The sequence below is a fragment of the Mobula birostris genome, chromosome 1 (genome assembly GCF_030028105.1).
Source record: "Mobula birostris isolate sMobBir1 chromosome 1, sMobBir1.hap1, whole genome shotgun sequence".
Taxonomy (NCBI): Eukaryota; Metazoa; Chordata; class Chondrichthyes; order Myliobatiformes; family Myliobatidae; genus Mobula; species Mobula birostris.
The window spans coordinates 178978235-178997609 of NC_092370.1; the positions used below are offsets into that span (position 1 = coordinate 178978235).

The following is a 19375-nucleotide window of genomic DNA, read 5'->3' on the forward strand; positions in this document are numbered from 1 at the left end:
CCCATTTTTAAATACAACCCCAGTCCAATTGATCTCTCCTAATGGCAGACCATTTTTCCAGAAACTAGTCTAATAAATCTTCGTTGCACGCCAACTAATTCGATATTATTTTTCTAACAAGCAAGGCATTCGACCAAGAGGTGGTAAATATTATTGATCGGAATGCAGTAGCTCTTTTTGGCAGACATGGATGTGTGCTGAAAGGCCTCTTTCCATTGCCATAAATTTCTGTTATTTAATGATTCAAGAGATTTAGTTCAACAAAGGCTAGGGAAATAGTATTCATTTTGTCAATCAAAAACATTTAGTTTCAATATTCTGAGAAATTGATTTTTATCTATGTGTTGTGGAGGTTTGTTCAGAAGGTGAGTTTTAATTAGAGAACTAAATTAACTGATACATGTGGACTGGTAAAACGCCTGGTATGAACGAATCCTATATCAAAGATATTTTCTTTTAAAATTTAGAGCAGTATTATCAAATTATTCTTTATCAATCAGTTTAGCATTTTGATTGAATTTCTTTAACCTATTAATTATTTAAGAGCATTTCAGATGTATGGAAAATTAAATGCCCTGTACCAATCTTCTCACATTTTAATTACTTAGTTTCATCTTTTGACTTCCCCATATCCTTTGCAGGCTTCTGCTTAAACAAATATGGAAAAGGTCATATTATCTGACTGAATCCAGAAAGCATGGTATCTTTACCACAGCACAGTAACAGCAGAAGCAGAAGAATGAATAAATAATCTAGAATTGGGTCAGATTATCTTTGCAAACAAGGAAGTATTTTCAAGAGTTTTCCTAACAGGATTAAATAGGAGTTGTTCACAGTAATATAGTTTGCGTATGTTAAAGGAAAGAAAGTCCTTACCTTTCTTTGTCTATGCTTCCCTAATTCCCCCCTCCTATTTCTTTATTATTAACATTTTACATACCTGCATTTTTGACAATAGTGTCATAGAGTCATGGAAAAGTACAGCACAGAAACAGACCCCCTGACCAATCTAGTCCATACCAACACACTTACGCTGCCTACTTCCATCAACCTGCACTGGGAACATAGCCCTCCATATTCCTACCATCCATATACCTATCCAAACTTCCCTTAAACATTGAACTTGAGCTCAACGTGCACCACTTGCAGCAGCTCAGTCCGTACTCTCACGACCCTCTGAGTGAAGAAGTTTCCCCCATGTTCCCTTTAGACTTTTCACCTTTCACCCTTAACCCATGACCTCTTGTGAAGTTCCACACAACCTCAGTGGGGGAAAAAGACTGCTTGCATTTACCTTACCTATAGCCCTCATAATTTGTATACCTCAAACTATTGTTCCCTCAATCTTCTAGGTTCTAAGGAATAAAGTCCTAACCTATCCAATCTTCCCTTCTAAATCAGGTCCTCCAGTCCAAGCAACATCATTGTAATTTTTCTCTGTACTCTTTCAACTTTATTTACATCTTTCCTGTAGGAAGGTGACTAAGACTGCATCCAATACTCCAAATTAGGCCTCTAACATCTAATACAACTTTAAGATAACATCCCAACTCCTGTACACTTTCAATGAATAAAGGGACCTGTATCCCCAGATCGCTTTGTTCTACAGCACTCCTCAGTGCCCCTGCATTCACTGTGTAAGCCCTACCCTGCTTGGTTCTACCAAAGTCCAACACCTCACACTTGTCTGCATTAAATTCCATCTGCCATTTCCAGCCCATTTTTCCAGCTGATCCAGATCTACTGCAAGCCATGAGAGTCTTCCTTGCTGTCCACTGCATCCTCATCGTAGTGTCATCTGCAAATCACTGATATAGATGACAAACAATAACAGAACTAGCACTGATCCCTGCAACACTCCTCTAGTCAGAAAGGCTACCACTCTCTGACTTCTCCCACAAAGCCAATGTCTAATCCAGCTTATTACCTCATCTTGAATGCCAAGCGACTGAACCTTCCTGACCAACTTCTCATGCGGACCTTGTCAAATGCCTTGCTGAGGTCCATGTAGACAATATCTACTCTCTTGCCTTCATCAACATTCCTGGTAACTTGCTCAAAAAACTCTATAAGTTTGGTTACACATGATCTACCATACATGCTGACTATCCCTAATCAATCCATGTCTGCCCAAATACTCATATATCTGGTCCCTTAGCAGACTTTCCAATAACTTTCCACTACTGGCGTCAGGCTCACTGGCCTATAATTTCCTGCTTTATTTTTGGTCTTTCTTAAGCAATGCAACAACGCTGGCTATCTTCTAATCCTCTGGTACCTCACCTGTCACTAAGGATGATTTAAATATCTCTGCTAGAACCCCAGCAACTTCTGCACACCTCCCACAGGGTCTGAGGGCACACCTTCTCAGGATCTAGGGATTTGTCCATCTGTATTTGCCTCAGGACAGAAAACACTGTAATCTGTATAGGGTTCATGAAGTTCATGCAACTTTGCCTCACTTCTATAGACTCTGCGTCAATCTCCTGAGTAAATACAGATGCAAATATCATTTAAGATCTCCCCCATATGTTTTGGCTCCACAAATGGATTACCGTTCTGATCATCCAGAGGACCAATTTTGTCCCTTGCAATCCTTTTGCTCTTTACATCTTTGTAGAATCCCTTGGAAATCTCTTTTACCTTATTGCTAAGGCAACCTCATGCCTTCTTTTAGCTCTCTTGATTTCTTTCTTAAGTGTTCTCTTGCATTTTTTTATACTCCATGAGCACCTCATTTGTTCCTATCTGCCTATAACTGCTTAGCACCTTTTTTTTCTTAACCAGGGCCTCAATATCCGTTAAAAACCAAGGTTCCCTGAACCTGTTATCTTTACCTTTTATTTTAACAGGCACATACAAGCATTGTACTCTCAAAAAATCACTTTTGAAAGCCTCCCACTTACCAAGTACATCTTTGCCAGAAAACAGCCTGTTCCAGTCCACACTTGCTAGATCCTTTCTGCTGCTATCAAAACTGGGCTTCCTCCAATTAAGGATCTCAACCTGCAGACCAGACCTATCTTTTTACATATTTACTTTAAAACCATTGGCATAGTGGCCAACAGATGCAAAGTGTTTCCCTACACAAACTTCTGTCACCTGCCCTGTCTCATTCCTTAATAGCAGATCAACTATCACACACTTTCTTGGTGGGATATCTATGTGCTGATTAAGGAAACTTTCCTGAACAGATTTGACAAACTCTATCTCATCTAGTCCCTTCACAGTTAGGGAGTCCCAGTCATTATGTGGAAAGTTAAAATCGCCTTTTATAGCAACCTTATGTTTCTTGCAGCAGTCTGTGGTCTCTCTGCAAATTTGTTCTTCTAAATCTGACGGACTGTTGGATGGTCTGTGATATAGCCCCAGTAACATGGTCATACCTTTCTTATTCCTCAATTCCACCCATAACATCTCACTAGATGAGTTCTCCAGTCTGTCCTGACTGAGCACTACTGTGACATTTTCCTTACTAGTAAAGCTACGCCTTTGTCACGTCTAAATCAATGGAACCCAGGAATATTGAGCTCCCCCTCCTGCAACCAAGTCTCATTAATGGCTACAGTATCATAGTTCCCTGTGTTGATCCATGACCTGAGGTCATCTGCCTTTCCTGTGATACTACCTGTATTGGAGTATATGCAGTTCAGGACATTAGTCGCACCATACTCAATTTTTTTTTCAAATCTGATTTTTTATATATATATATATATAATAGTTTATATATTAGTTTATATATATCAAAGAAACTATGTGGCATCATTTAACTCCCTCAGTATGAATTTAAATTACATACATACATATTTTGATCCTAACCGCAGAAGAAAATATTGGCATAATTTCTCAAAATTAGTATTTTTGATCCATAAAAAGTGCAGAAATTTAGAAGCACTGTAACTCAATTGTAAAAGCGTGAATTTTCAAGCTCATAAAAAAACTACGACTGCTGGAAATCTAAAATAAAATGATGGTCCAAAATCGTATATCATCTCTGGAAAGCAAAACAAGGTTAATACTTCAGGTTGAAGGTCTTTTATCTGCTGAATATTCACAGTATTTTATGTTTTATGTGTGAAGTTCTCATCTTCCTTGAACAAAAAATCTGTGTAGAAATCATCACTGAGTCTAGCACATTAAAGTCCTTTTAAAAATTCTCTGAATTGATCCATGTAACATAACACAGTGTCAGTACAAAACTAATCTAATTGTCATTCAATTATTTTCTATATTTTACTTTAAAAATTTATAATGGGCCAGATGAAGTTAAGGCCAGCAGCCATTCCAATGCATGTAAGTCCTGCTGCTAATGAGTGATTTGTCACTGTGCTCTGCCATTGGACTTCACATGAAAGAAGAGTCACTGATAGCATATAGGAAGTATCTTAATAAATACTTAATTTTACAAGGAATGGAAGGATAACTATTGGAAGATAAGAAGTAATTCCGCTCAGTGCCTTCTGGGTCGACATAGACAACATAGGCCAAAGGCTTGTTTGCCTATTGTATAACTCAATAGCTGTCATTCTAAGAATCAGTCTTATGAACCTTTGTTGCACTCTATCAGAAGTATGAAGGGAGGAGTGACAGTAGACAGTATTTTAGAAATGGATTTCACCAAGCCCGCTACATTTGGAGCAACATTTCTTTTGTCTTTTTATCTGAAATTAACTTGAATAAGTGTGAAATATTGCATTTTGGGAAGTTAAACCAGAGCAGGACTTGGGCAGTAAATGTCAGGGTCCTGAAGAGTATTGAACAACAGTGCTGTTCAATACACTTTCAGGGTCCTGACATTTACTGTCTAAGTACATAGTTCCCTGAAAGTGGCAACATAGGCAGGTTGGTGAGGGTAGTATTTGGACGCTTGCTTTTGTTGGTCTGGACACTGAGTACAAGATTTGAGATGTCATGTTACAATTGTACAAGATGTTGCTGAGACTGCACTTGGAGTATTGTGTGCATTTCCGGAGGCCCAGATATAGAATGGATGTCATTACATTGGAAAGGATGCAGAAAAGATCCACAAAGATCTTGCCAGGACCGGAGGGCTTGAGATTTAATGAGAGAATGGATAGGCTGGGCTTTTTTCCCCCTGGAGCAAAGGAGGTTGAGGAGTGATCTTATAGAAATATTTGAAATCATGATGGCATAGATAAAGTGAATGGCTACAGTATTTTTCCCTCTAGTAGGGGGCTCTAAAGTTAGAGGGCATGGATTTAAGGTGAGAGGGGGCAGAAACTTAAAGGAAACTTGAGAGGCATTTTCCCTGAGAGGTGTGTACATGGAACAAGTTGGCAGAAGAAATAGTTAAACCAGAACATGGATAAGAAAGGTCTAAAGTAGTGGTCACCAACTTTTTTAAGCCCAAGATCCCCTACCTCGACCTCAGTGAAAGGTAAGATCTACCTACTAAATCGTTTAGAGAAAAAACAGCTCAGATTGTACTTCCAATTTGAGGCCTTTTATTTGGGCAAATTGTATTTGAATTACACAAAGTACTTTTGTCAAACTTTCAAATTAATTCAAACAAGAAAACACTGTAACTAACTTATCAAACAGGCCATAGCTGTCTTTCTTTAAGAATATTACAATACTTCACACCTTTAATTCTAAGTTTCATTATTTAATTTTATTTCAACACAAAAAATAAATGAATAAAAATTGACTGTTGCACTCAGTGTGATGACTGGGGCTGAATACTTTCTGCTAGTTCCCTGAAATTTGGCTCATAACTACAGACAGCCAGTCTGAGACAGTCTGTGAGGTGTAGGGTTGCCAACTGTCCCATATTTCCCCCGCTAGGGTAGAGCGTTCCTATGAAACCTTTCGTGCTGAAATGCTTTACGCCGAAGAAGCATTGCTCGGCCCCATCAGTAGTAATTGCCACCAGTTTATGAATGAGGATGTCATTTTCACGGACATATTTTTTAAACTCATTGTAAATATCCTCACCTCTCGTTCTTTCCTTTAGTTGCAAAAGAGTGAGGAGGTCCTCTTTTGTTGTAAAATCCTGGAAAGCCATTCTGACAAATACAACAAGCTGAGCTGTTTGCATTACACCCAGGGAGTCATCGAACTGTAGTGAAAAATATCCACGTCCTCTTGACAGTGACTCTACCCTTCTTGTCACTGTTGCAGGGCCAAGCGGTATATTATGTATTGCGGTTGTGATGCCGTTTTTGTTTTTAAAGTCATTAAAAACAGTCTCTGCGCTAATGACCATTGCTTCCTTGAATAAATCGTTATCTGTAAAAGGCTTCTTGTGTTTAGCCAAAAGGTGACTTACATGAAATGATGTTTCAATAGCAGCCTTATTTTGAGCAGCATGTTTTGTGAAAAACGATTGCTGGGCCTTCAACCCCGATTTCAGCTCAACTTTCCAGGCACGAATTGCGCTATTTGGGGAGTAGGTGTCTTTAAATTTCTGGTGGTTGGTGTTGCGGTGCCGCTCCAGATTCCCTCTTTTAGTCAGTGCTTGTGTTTGGTGGCACAACATACATACACACTTGTCTTTCACCAAGGTAAACAGAAATTCCTCCTCCCACTCTGGATGGAATTTGTACGTTTTTGCCGTCTTTCGTGGAGCCTCCACCATGATATCAGGGTATCACAAGCGAGTGCTGATTGCGTCGCCTCTGATCTGAGCCAACATTCACCTAATTAATTAGCTTGTTTATTTCGGCTTTTTTTCTTAAAGATGTGCTGTGTGCATCCCAACTACCGCTGCACCCCTGCATGCTTCGCGGCCCGGAGGTTGGGGACACTGCCGTATATGGATTTTTGCGACGGTCTGTACTGTTACCTAATCTAATTGGTCACTTTGATGAAGCACAGGCTACGGTGCATGGCGGGGGAACTATACACATGCGCACTAGGCAGAACGGAACTAAACCCCCGCAACCCAGAAACAATCGCTCTTTACAAACGGCTTTTTAGTGAAAATATTGCTATATTACCATTAACCTAATTAGTATTACTTACTTTTATAATGCTCGCATTACAACAATATTTGTGTATTTATTTTTGATTTTTCTTCGGGATCTACTGGGAAAGTCTCAAAGATCGACCGGTCGATCGTGATCAATGGGTTGGCGACCCCTAGTCTAAAAAGGATATGAGCCAAATGGGAGTAGCTCAGGCAGGCAAATTGGTTGACATAGACTTTATTTTTATGCTATATAACTCAATGATGTTTGTTTTCCTAATTGATTGCTGAACCTGCATGATCATTTTCAGTGATTTGTGTATGTGGAGTCCCCTCTTAGATACTGTAAGAAATAGATATTGAAAATTTCCTATGTTTCAGTCACTTAATATGCTCAACATTGATTGGAGATCTAGATTTACAGTATTCTTATTTTTACTCATTGGTATTAGTTTTTGTGTGGGCTGGATGGCACGACTTTAAATAATGCATGATACTCCCACAAAGTCAAGGTAAAGCAATTACATTAATAAAGTGGAAAGTTTGTCTCATTGTGTGAAGTGCATTATGGAAGGTTAAATAAAATTGTTTACCCTTAAACACAGAGAGCAGAGAATGTCAATCTGCTTTGCATAAATGTTCCCCCAACATTTTATATGTTCCAGTGTTCTATTTTAAGGATAGTGAGAATTCAAAAAGTCGATTAGGTCTCAATAATGAAATAAATTATATGAACATCTCTCAATAGATTTCAGGTTGTTAGTTTTTATAAATATAGAAGTAGCAATTTATTGTAATTTCTCAAATGTTTTCAGTGCAAGTAACAAAGCACGTTGAATTATTATCCTTGATTTTTGATGAATTCATTAAGACCACAAAAGGTATTCAAACCTAGCTGATAAAATTTTCCAAATGTATTTCAAATCAGTTAGTAAGCTGTTTAACAGCCACATATTAGAAATCAATTGCAACTCTACTCTGTACTACTAGGTACGTTGTGAATCAACCTCTTAAATAATAGGCCAAAATATTTCGAGGCTTTTGGCAAATCTTAATTTTAAATTGCACGACAACTTTAGGTAAGAAAAAAAGATGTACAATTAGAAATGAACATGTTTAACTTGCTGTCCAAATTGTGCCCGTCTAACATTAGCTTTGAGTGGATGGCATCTTGCTACCTGCATCACTATTGAAATTTTCATGAGCCTGCTGAATTGTAGAATATACAAACTAAACCCTGCAAAAATATTTTGTGTTAGTAATTAATAAAGCACAAGACTATTAATGATGCGATCATTGGAAATTAACATGTCTGACACTATTACAAGTGCAGAATCAAATTTTGAATTTTTAGAAGTTTTTAAATGTCTCCCTTTAATAATTTTTTTTTCTGACCTGTTTTCTCTCATTTATTTTGTGTTTCTTTTTTCAGATGTTTTGACATTGAATTTAACCCCTTCAGTTTGTTTTCTGTTTTAGTCTTTCAAAATTTTATTACACAGTTCTTAAATTGCATTGGAAAGCCTGGTGTCTAATTTGGTCAGTTTTCTTCGGTTTGCGGTAAAAGTTACTTTACACAAAATTGTGAACAGTGCACGATACATTGTTAAATGCAGTTAGAGTATTTGGTTCACTGTCCTCTTATTGAAAAGGATGTTTCCATAGGGAAATGGAAAATTACATTTTCGTGAAGTAAGCTGCATGGGGGATTTCCATGATAAATACAAAGCACCAGTGAAGGTGCTTAAATTGCATTAAAAAATAAGGTTGAATTGTTCTGAAGATGTGTTATTTACTGGAGCAACTGTTTTGTTAGACTTATTGCTTTCAGAGGCAATGAAAGTACTGTTGGTTTTCATTGTGGCCGCAGTCCCTATGAGATCATCAGTACATATTATATGATTCTCCTGTCTTAGTAGAGCACATGGTCTTGTACTGAGCAGTATGATTTATTTAATCATGCTCTCTGAAGAATTCCTGATCTCTAGTGATATGGTAATAAATAGCAGTATCATCCCAATAGTAAATACTTATTTCCCTACCATCTTCTTTCAGCATTTTGAAAGAATCACTTCATCTCTCCCACGTGACTCCCTGCTCTTCACATCCATTACCACCACCAAGTCACTTTTTCTTGGTAGTTACCTATGCAACAACAGGAGATATAACATCTATCATCTCATATCTTTCCCTACCCTCCATTCAGGGATGCAAACCATATTTCCAGGTGAAACGGCAATTTACATGCACCCAATCCTAATGTACTGCATTTGTGGCTTTCAAGGTGGTCTCCGCTACAATAGAACACCTGCATTCAGCCACAGTCTTTAATCTCCCTTTTGCCTGCCACTGAAAGTCTCCATTCCACTCCTACTCAAAAGAAATGGAGGAGATCTTAAATGGGTTTTTTGCATCTGTGTTTACTAAGGAAACTGGCATGGAGTCTATGGAAATAAGGCAAATAAGTAGTGAGGTCATGGAACCTATACAGATTGAAGAGGAGGAGGTGCTTGCTATCTTGAGGCAGATCAGAGTAGATAAATCCCCAGGACCCGACAGGGTATTCCCTTGGACCTTGAAGGAGACTAGTGTTGAAATTGCAGGGGCCCTGGCAGATATATTTAAAATGTCGGTATCTACGGATGAGGTACTGGAGGGTTGGAGGATAGCTCATGTTGTTCTGTTGTTTAAAAAAGGCTCTAAAAGTAATCCGGGAAATTATAGGCTGGTAAGAGTTGGAATGTTATGGTGAGGTTGTATTAGGCATTGGTGAGGCCGAATTTGGAGTATTGTGTGCAGTTTTCGTCACCAAATTACAGGAAGAATATTAATAAGGTTCAAAAAGTGCAGAGAAAGCTTACAAGGATGTTGCCGGGACTTGAGAAACTGAGTTACAGGGAAAGGTTAAATAGGTTAGGACTTTATTCCCTGGAGCGTAGAAGAATGAGGGGAGATTTGATAGAACAAATAAAATTATGATGGGTATAGATAGAGTGCATGCAAGCAGGCTTTTTCCACTGAGGCTAGGGGAGAAAAAAAACCAGAGGACATGGGTTAAGGGTGAATGGGGAAAAGTTTAAAGGGAACATTAGTGGGGGGGGGGGCTTCTTCACACAGAGAGTGGTGAGAGTGTGGAATGAGCTTCCAGATGAAGTGGTAAATGCGGGCTCACTTTTAACATTTAAGAAAACTTGATCACGTACATGGATGAGAGGTGTATGGAGGGATATGGTCCAGGTGCAGGTCAGTGGGACTAGGCAGAAAAATGGTTCGGCAGAGCCAAGAAGGGCTAAAAGGCCTGTTTCTGTGCTGTAATGTTCTATGGTTCTACTCTGATTAATTGAATGTGGCTCCTGCATGGTACAAAGAACAATGCAAACATGAGAAAGATACCTCATCTTCCATCTAGGCATGTTGCAACTTTTTGGACTTGCTGTTGAATTGTCCAGTAAATGGCAACTTTATCTTTCTTTCTAACTATTTCAGAATTGCAGTATTGTCCCCCAATATATTTGATCTTGGTATCCAGATAATAAGTGAGGGGAGGAAGGAGTTACCCAAAAATCCTGATTCCTTTCCCATACCTTCACTAGAAATTGTCTGGTTAAAGGGAAAGGAATATTGATCGTGATTGCTGTAGTTGTCCACACTATGCACACACTGGTGTTTGCAACCTACCTAAGGAGAGAGAAGTAACATTAAGATGAAGTGTTTTTTTTTTATATAGCCTGTTATGTTACACTTGTTTTTGGAGCAATACCTTCCCGCAGTAAAAAAAGTTGTGGAATAATCCACTTCAGAATATCTGTCATTACTCTGGCTTTAACCACTCCCTTGACCAGAACATTTCAAATACTCACCACTCTCTGGGTGAACAAGATCACACTCTAACTCTCTCCCCTAAATCCCAAATCAATGACCATTTATTTTGTCTACCTCTGATATAGGAAAATGTTTCCTGGAATCTACCTTATCTATACTCCTCATAATTTTATATATCTCAATCATGTCCCCTCTTAACCTCCACCATTCCAAAAAGAAGTTTTGCTGATCTCTCCTCATAACTGAGGAGGTACACCCCAGGCAAACTACAAATGAAACTCTTCTAAATCCTTCCTAACATTGTCATATTCTTCCCATTATGTGGTGCCCAGGACTGCACACAGTACTCCAGTTGAGGCTTAAGTTTTATAAAACTTAAGACAAAAAACACTCTATTTGCCATTTTTCCCCACTGGTTTAACCTATCCACATCCACTTGAAATCTCTTTAGGTTCTCTTTGTAATTTACTTTCATATCTTTCTTTGTGTCATTCATTATATTGGACATATGGTGCCTCAGTCAAATTCATTTTGCATCAATTGGAGATCCATGATTAGAGGCATTCTGCTGGGATTCTTAATGGCACGCTGTTGTTTGTGATATCTAGCATACCAATGACTTCAATGAAAGTTGGGCGGGCTGGGAAGTTTGCAGATGATACAATGGTTGGTGGCATTGTGGATTGTGCAGAGGATTGCCAAATTATCCAGCAGGATACAGATCGGTTGCAAGTATGAGCAAAGAACTGGCAAGTGTAGTTTAATCCTGCTAGGCTTGAGGTGTTGCACTTTGGGAATATCAAGAAAAATACACAGTTATTGGCAGGAACACACACACAAGGTGCTGGAGGAAGTCAGCAGGTCAGACAGCATTTATGGAGAGGAATAAACAATTGATATTTTTGGCCAAGGCTCTTCACCAGGACCAAAATGTTGACGGTTTATTCCTTATCATAAATACCTGACTTGTTGAGATCCTCCAGCTCTTTGTGTGTGGTCTTCAAGATTTCCAACATCTGCAGAATCTCTTGTGTTTACAGAACCTATAACTATGTTGATGTGTAGAGTGATCTTGGGGTCCAAATCTATATTTAATTAGTTTCGTACAACATTGTAGACCAAAGACCTGTTCCTGTCCTGTACTGATCTATGGTGTTCTATTGCTTCTTTCACGAGAATTTCAAAAAGTATTGTGGGTTAGCTTGAGAGAATCCTTTACTTCTTCCTTTTACCTAAATATCTTCCTTAAATTAGCAATCCATATCTATGAAACCACTTAGAAGTGCTAATATCCTATGACGATGCTGCATTACAGCTGAATACACTGTCTGCAGTTATCTCTCTTAGTGACAACCAGACTATGTTAAATTTGTCCAGGTACAGATGTTACAGCAGGCAGCCTAATGGGTACCATAATTAATATTGCTAGCACTTATTTACTTTTCTATCCCACCTAAAACGTTTCCCACAATTAATTCCTTGTGAATTGCTATGGCCATTACATAGGCAAATGAGATAACAATTATGAATCATCAACTGGTCATTACGAGCAGCCACAGTAATCAGCAGTTTAAACTGATTATCTAGTGGCAAAAGATTAAGGAAGAAATATTATTCATGCCACACAGAAAATTTCCATAGTATGCAAAAGCATGTCAGCCTAGAACTTGTTTACCAACATTTAAATGGAGCTTAGCTCTCTAATCAATGGATAAAATAATACGATTCAAGTTTTAAAAAAATGTAATACTGTATTTTTGGACATCATGTAAAATAGTAAGATGTCTTAGTTCTCCTCTCACTCTGTGCTCATTTGGAGAGGGAGAGGAAACAAAAGAGATATGTTAAATTTGTGAAATTCTGCTGAGAGCTGTGCAGGTAATTAGCTCACGGTTATCCTGGACCAGCCTGCATTGGGAGTATTTACATGAGGTGGTATTTCAAGAAGACAACATCTTTCATCAAAGACCCCCACACTCCAGGCTCTGCCATTTTCTTGCAGCTGCCTTCTAGCAGAAGGTACAGAAGCCTGAAGTCCCTCACCACCCAGTTCAAGAACCAAATGGCTGTAGCTATTTCCCTACAGCCATTCAGTCCTTGAACCAACCAGCAAATCCTTAATCATCACCTCAGCATGGCAACACTGTGACCCCTTTGAACTACCACGGATTTTATTTTGTTCTTGCTTGTAAACATTGTGTGAGAGGTAAATTGGTTTATCGTGATCACACTTACTGTGGTACAGTGAAGATCTTGTATACCATATGGAATGAATTTTTTTCTTTGACTAAGCTGGCTGCTTTACTTGAGCGGTGAGAAGTGCTGGTGTCCGTGATGTGCTGAGCTACGTCCACCACTCTTTGCAGTTTCCTGTGGTCACAGACAGTAGTTACCACTCCAAGCATGAGACATCTAGACAGGATGCTTTCTATCGTGCATTGATAAAAATTGTTGAAGGTAAAAGCAGACATGTCAAATTCCTTTGTATAGATGAAGTATAGATGACATAATTGTGGCAGCCTGAGGGCTTGTAATGGATAATGGAAACTAACGCATCCCTGAAATTAAACAGTAAGATCTAAAAAGAGACGAGAAGAGTTGAAGATAAACCATGTAAAGGATGGAGCAGGGTGGAAACAGGCAGCAAAAATATTAAGTGGAGGGTGCAGCAAGATTGTTGCCAATGTCCTGGAAAAGCAATTGAGAGAGGAGACCTGTCTGACACTGAGGCAAGGACCATTCCCAATATCCGACAAAAAGACAGGCACAGCTTGGACCAGTGTAAATTTCCAGATGTCTGGTGACAATGGATGAAGCTGGCGAAGAACTTGGTTCATGTGCAGATGAGTGATTTTTTTTGTGCGCTTTGTTGTGATCGCGATCAAGGTCACTGGGGCAACACTGAAGCTGGTTATTCATCACAACAAGCAGACATTCTTCTGGAGATCCTCTTGTTAGAATCTCTCAAATTCAAAGGTACCTCACATTTTTATACCCTTAAGATCAATGGTAACTGTAGGTGACTTAATACAACTTCAATAGTTACAGTGCTAAGTGATAGTAGGAGATCTAGTCTGCAAGCTTCCTTGAATTTGTTTAGAATGATGCAACCCATTTTTGCCTGGAGTGATGCAGACTAATTAACATAATTGCAATTGTCTTAACAATTGGCTGATGCATATCCAAACATCTCATGGTTACCATTTTGCAAAATATATACCTTGGTCTGTGGGCCAGCCTATACTTCCTGGATAGTATGTTTATTTGCAAAGGTGTGCCTTTAACTTCAATTTACTGCTTGCAATTTACAATTTACATTAAGAACTGAAGACCAGTTCTTGCTTGAATTGATATCTGCTATATTCTCAAAATTCCAGAATACTCCATAACACTCTTGTGCGTGATAAAGGGAGGCTCTTCTTCTTCAGAAGTGGTGTGAGATGATACTGCTGTAGAAAATCATACAAGCTTACCCCAATGAGGCTTGATGTGGGAGAATTTTACAAAGAGATGTACAAGCACTAGGTTTTGTCTTCTTCTGCCATCAAGGCATCAAAGATGGACTTTGAGTCCAGTGACCCCATCATGGAACAGAGTCAAAACTGGCCATGCTAATATTTCCAAAAGCTGCAGAAATCAATGAGAACATCTTTAAAAAGGAAGACAGTTTTGTCCTCTCCACCTTACTTACTGAGAGACAACCGACCTTATATACCTGGCTGCATGATACAAAACCCACTGACTGCACAGCCTCTCAGCCTTGCTAGCAATCAGATGTTAGAGGGCAGTGAGTGAGAAACATAGAAGATAGGTGCAGGAGTAGGCCATTCGACCCTTTGAGCCTGCACCGCCATTCAGTATGATCATGGCTGATCATTCAACTCAGAACCGATCCCTGTAGCCACAAGGGCCATATCTAATTCCCTCTTGAATATAGCCAATGAACTAGCCTTAACTGTTTCCTGTGGCAGAGAATTCCACAGATTCACCACTCTCTGTGTGAAGAAGTTTTTCCTCATCTCGGTCCAAAAAGGCTTCCCCTTTATCCCCAAACTGTGACCCCTCGTTCTGGACTTCCCCAACATTGGGAACAATCTTCCTGCACCTAGCCTGTCCAATCCCTTTAGGATTTTATACGTTTCAATAAGATCCTCCCTCAATCTTCTAAATTCCAATGAGTATAAGCCTAGAAATCATTGATCCGCAGCTGACCTTGGATGAGCTGGAAATCCCTGACCTGTTCTTCAACAGTAGGATTCTGGAAGCCATTGTTTACTGCTGCAGCTGTTCTTAATTCTTGGGGATAGTCTTCAAGTACAGAAAGTGCAACATACCAGAGTATGACATCATGAAGAAAGACATCATTACCCCCATCTAAAACTGGAAAGGGGGAGTGACAGAATTAGAAACTGGCAGCTATTTTGTTAGTAAATATTGACAGAGTCTATCCAGGGTCATTGACAACATCTTCAGAGCCTGTAATCTTCCTGAGCCAGATACTTAGAATTCCTGATAGCTTCACAATGCTCATTCCATACAGTCATATGCAGGACAGTGGGTGGCTCATCAGGCCAAAACCTGATCTAAAGGAACATTGCAAAATGAAAAACTGCAGATGCTAAATTAAAAATGGAAAATGTTGGTGATAGTGCAGCACCGATGGAAGACAAAACAGCTTTTGATGAAAGATAATCAACCTAAAACGTTCACTTATTTATTTCTTCAAAGATGCTGTCAGGTCTACCAAATACTTCCAAGAGTTTTCTGTTTTACCCACCATTACCTGCTTGAGATTCTCTTCAAAATGGTGTTTGGTGAAGGAGTTTATGTGATTCAAAATACTCCACATCGGTATTACAATGTCATTGTCAAACAATGGGAGGGAGTTAGAGAGCTTTCCAATCAGATCTGGAGACTTCCTGTCTCCCTACTTTTAATTATTGTGTAATTTCTTTCCTGCATCTACCAGGAAAGACAAAAGTATCGGGTAAGGAAGGTGGTGATAATCTTAGGCAAAGGAGCCATGCTGGTTAACTTTGCTCTTAACTGAAGCCCAGCAGTTAGTCCAACAGCTCACAGCATCCATATCTATTTTGAGCTGGTCTTGTAGGTAAAGTGATCCAGAAGTAGAGGAAGGCCATGTTTCTCAGCTTGTGGAAGACAAGAAGAAATAGAAGTAGTGGTGGACCATTCAGTGTCATTCTATGAAATTTACTCCAATAGCAATTTTCCTGCACTGACCTATGTACCTAGATTTTCTTGATAACCCAACGTTTTCCGATCTCTGTCTTGAAAATAACTGGTGACCAAGCTTCCACAGCCTTCTTGAGTAAAGAAAAGATCTGCCACTCTCTGAGTGAAAGAATTTCTTCAGTCTTGAACACATGAACCCTCATTTTACCGCTTTTGACACCTGGTTGTCTCTATAATCTTCACCTTCAAGTTTGTCAGTTGGAACTGAGCACCTTTTCTGGGGAGACCTCTAAGCTGTGTAGGAAACTGAAAGGTATGTTGTCAAGATGAACAGAACCTGATTAGGTTGATGGAATCAGTTCCTCATTGAATCTGACAGAACTTTGTCATTAAGGTTAATGTATTGTTACTTTAAATTATAGTCAATTGAAACCATCACTCATTTTTCCAATCACAATTGCCACTCTGAACAATTATCTCAAAAACTTTATTTGGGGTCTCTTCTCTTGATTGCTCACTGTTCATTTGGTACTTGCCTAGATGCCACTGGCAATGAGTTTCAATGAGGACTCTATCTCATTGAGCAAGCACAGTATACCCTTTTAATTTTCCTAGATTACTGGAAAAATCAGGCCATGGGGCCCCTCTTGAGTGTGCCTTAGGTTTATCCATAGGCATCTACTGCATGCTGATTTTAGCTGTGAACAGATTTCACTTACTTTTGTCAATCTAAATTTCAAAAGAAATGAGCAATATGTAATTTGGATAAGTCTGGATTAACTAAATTTTGAACAACAATCAGGTGGAAATGTTTGCAAACAAAGCAGTTCATTGCTTGCACATACAGCAAGACCTATATACCATCCAAGTATAGGCTGATAAGCGACATGAAACTTGTTTGCCTCAAAATTCATTGGCAATAATTCTCTTCCCCAAGAGGAAATCTAATTACCTATCTTTGATATTTAATGACCTTACCATTATTGAGTGCTCCACCATCAACGTTCTGGGCCATCATTTGCCAGAAACTCAACTGGGTCAGCTGCATAGCAACCTAGGTTACTGGAGCAAGTCAGTGGCTGGGTATCTTGTGGGGAGTTATTCAACTTCTGACACCTCAAAGTTTGTTTACTGTTTACAAGGCACGAATTATGAGTGAATTAGAATACCCTCCACTTGGCTGAAGGTGCTCCATTGATTCTATAGAATCTCATCAATGTATGTAGTAGCAATGTGTATCATTTATCAAATGTATTGCAATTACTTGCCTAAACTAACCTGAGAGTAATGTTTACAACCAAGTAAAACAAAGGCAGCAAATGCATGGGAACACTACCACCCATAAGTTTCCTCCAAATTGCACATTATCCCAATCTGGTATTATGTTGTCTGTTGTAAATCCCAAAACACCCTCCCAACACCACTGTGGGAACACCTTATCCAACAGTTTAAGGCAGTGGCTTACCAGTGGTAGTTAAAGATGGGCAATAAATGTTGGTCTTGCCCAGATGTTGTTGCAGGAGAGTAGCATCCATCATCAGGGACCCTCTGTTGTTGCGTGAATGAAGTCACGGGAGAAAAGTACCGGTAGATACTAAGCAGCTTCTTTATTTGACAAAACAAGGCACAGCAGGCATCATATAGAGACACTTTCAGTCAAAAGGTCTGGCTGGCCTAACATGGGGCTTGACATTTTATGTGCCAGAAAAGGACAATTCCATATTTACAATGTATGGACAATGCTTTCTTTGAAAATACATACAACCTTCACACCTCCTGGTTCACATCCACACCACAGACATCCAGATGAATTTTAATCAGTGTTGTCTGGACTGGGATTCATGGCTTTTAGGAACCCATTGTTCAGAGATGCACTCCAAATTAATGGCACAATTCATTTTCAGATGTGAAGACAGGTAGCCAAAGTCAATTACTAACTGTATATGACCTAAACCCAAAAATCACTCTTACACCCTCACCAGTAATGCCATGTTCTCTTCTTGCTGCTGTCATCGGGAAGAAGGTACAGGAGCCTCAGGACTTATACCACCAGGTTCAGAAATAGTTATTACCCCTCAACCATCAGGCTCTTGAACCATAGGGGATAACTTCACTCAACTTCACTTGCTTCATCAATGAAATGTTCCCATAAACTATGGACTAACTTCCAAGTACTATTCATCATATGTTCTTGATATTTATTGCTTAGGGTTGTATATGGAGACGCATCTGTACTTTTATAATAAATTGACTTTACTTTTACCGTGAATTGGTGAAGTCTAGAGCCAAGAATTGACAAAAAAATTACTACTGGAGAAATAGTGTTTTAAAAAAGCTAAACTTGATTTTTTTTTAATTCACCGCCAAAATTATGCAATTCTAATTTCAAACCTGAAGTCAAATTTTTAGATACAAAATAAACTGGCTAATATATGTGCTCAATGATAAAATTGCAAGTAGTATTTAGTATAAGAGAATATGAGAGGAAATATTTTAAAGAGTGATAAAGGCTAGTTGTCTCCTTAAGATATTTATTTCCAATTAATTTTCATCAGTCGTCTTGTATAATATATCTTTACTAAATGCCATTTTTGCCACTATCATTAGTTATCTATGCTAAAATCTCTGTCAAAGTTTACGAACAATAACCATTAAAAGAACATCCATAATATAGTGATATTTAGCGCATGGATATTCAGGTTCACTGCAAATTATAATTGCCATACCATCTTGTGAGGGGAGCTTTAGTCTGTACAATTACCTCTGCTTGTTAAGACATATTTATGGTATGTTTTCTTAAGGCAGGCTTATTTGCATATCAATGTTAGAACAGGCCAATGATCATTGCCCTTCAGACAAACAGCTACTCCTGTCTATTGGATGATAAGATCTCAATTCATAGGTCGGAAATATACACTGCTTGTGAAATAGTGCATTTCCTTTTGAAGTTACTTTTAACAGCAACTGTGAGAGAGATTGGCCGTTGTCCAAGAAGCATGAGATGAAATCTGTCATTTTATTCTTTCTGGTTCTGTACAAACAATGAGATACCGACAAAATGCAACATGTCAGCTTTGGACAGTATACAAACAGTAATGGGAATGAAAGAATCTCAGTGAGTCGCAATTTGCTTGCACTTCATGTATCAGCAATTATTATTTAATAATTTTACTTACAGCTTTTTATTTAGTTTAATGTAAACCATTTTGTTTCTCATCAATATTATACTCTGACAATTGTGGATTTTGTGTTGCTTTGAAGTAGTTTAAGTCGGAACTTTTCATAGAGATTCTACAAGAGTATTTTATTATGGACTTTTTCTTATGAATATAAATTGAAGTTTATGACAACTTATATTTTGCATAAGAACAAGAGTAGACCATCCTCTTCCTTTAGTCTGTTCTGTCATTCAGTTAGATCAATCTTCAATTA

General features: G+C 38.7%; 1 protein-coding gene across 4 annotated transcripts in view; it reads left to right on the top strand.

Annotated features, from left to right (window-relative positions):
• LOC140201979 (RAS guanyl-releasing protein 1-like) overlaps nucleotides 1-19375 on the top strand; it is a 175902-nt gene that overhangs the window by 43281 nt on the left and 113246 nt on the right. For 2 of the 4 annotated variants that reach the window (XM_072266849.1, XM_072266863.1), the window contains exon 1: nucleotides 18905-19058. The exons of the other annotated variants lie outside the window; for them this stretch is intronic. The gene's annotated coding sequence lies outside the window, so the exon portion shown is untranslated. Of the gene's footprint in view, nucleotides 1-18904; nucleotides 19059-19375 lie in introns of those variants that run through there. 4 annotated transcript variants of the gene reach the window in all.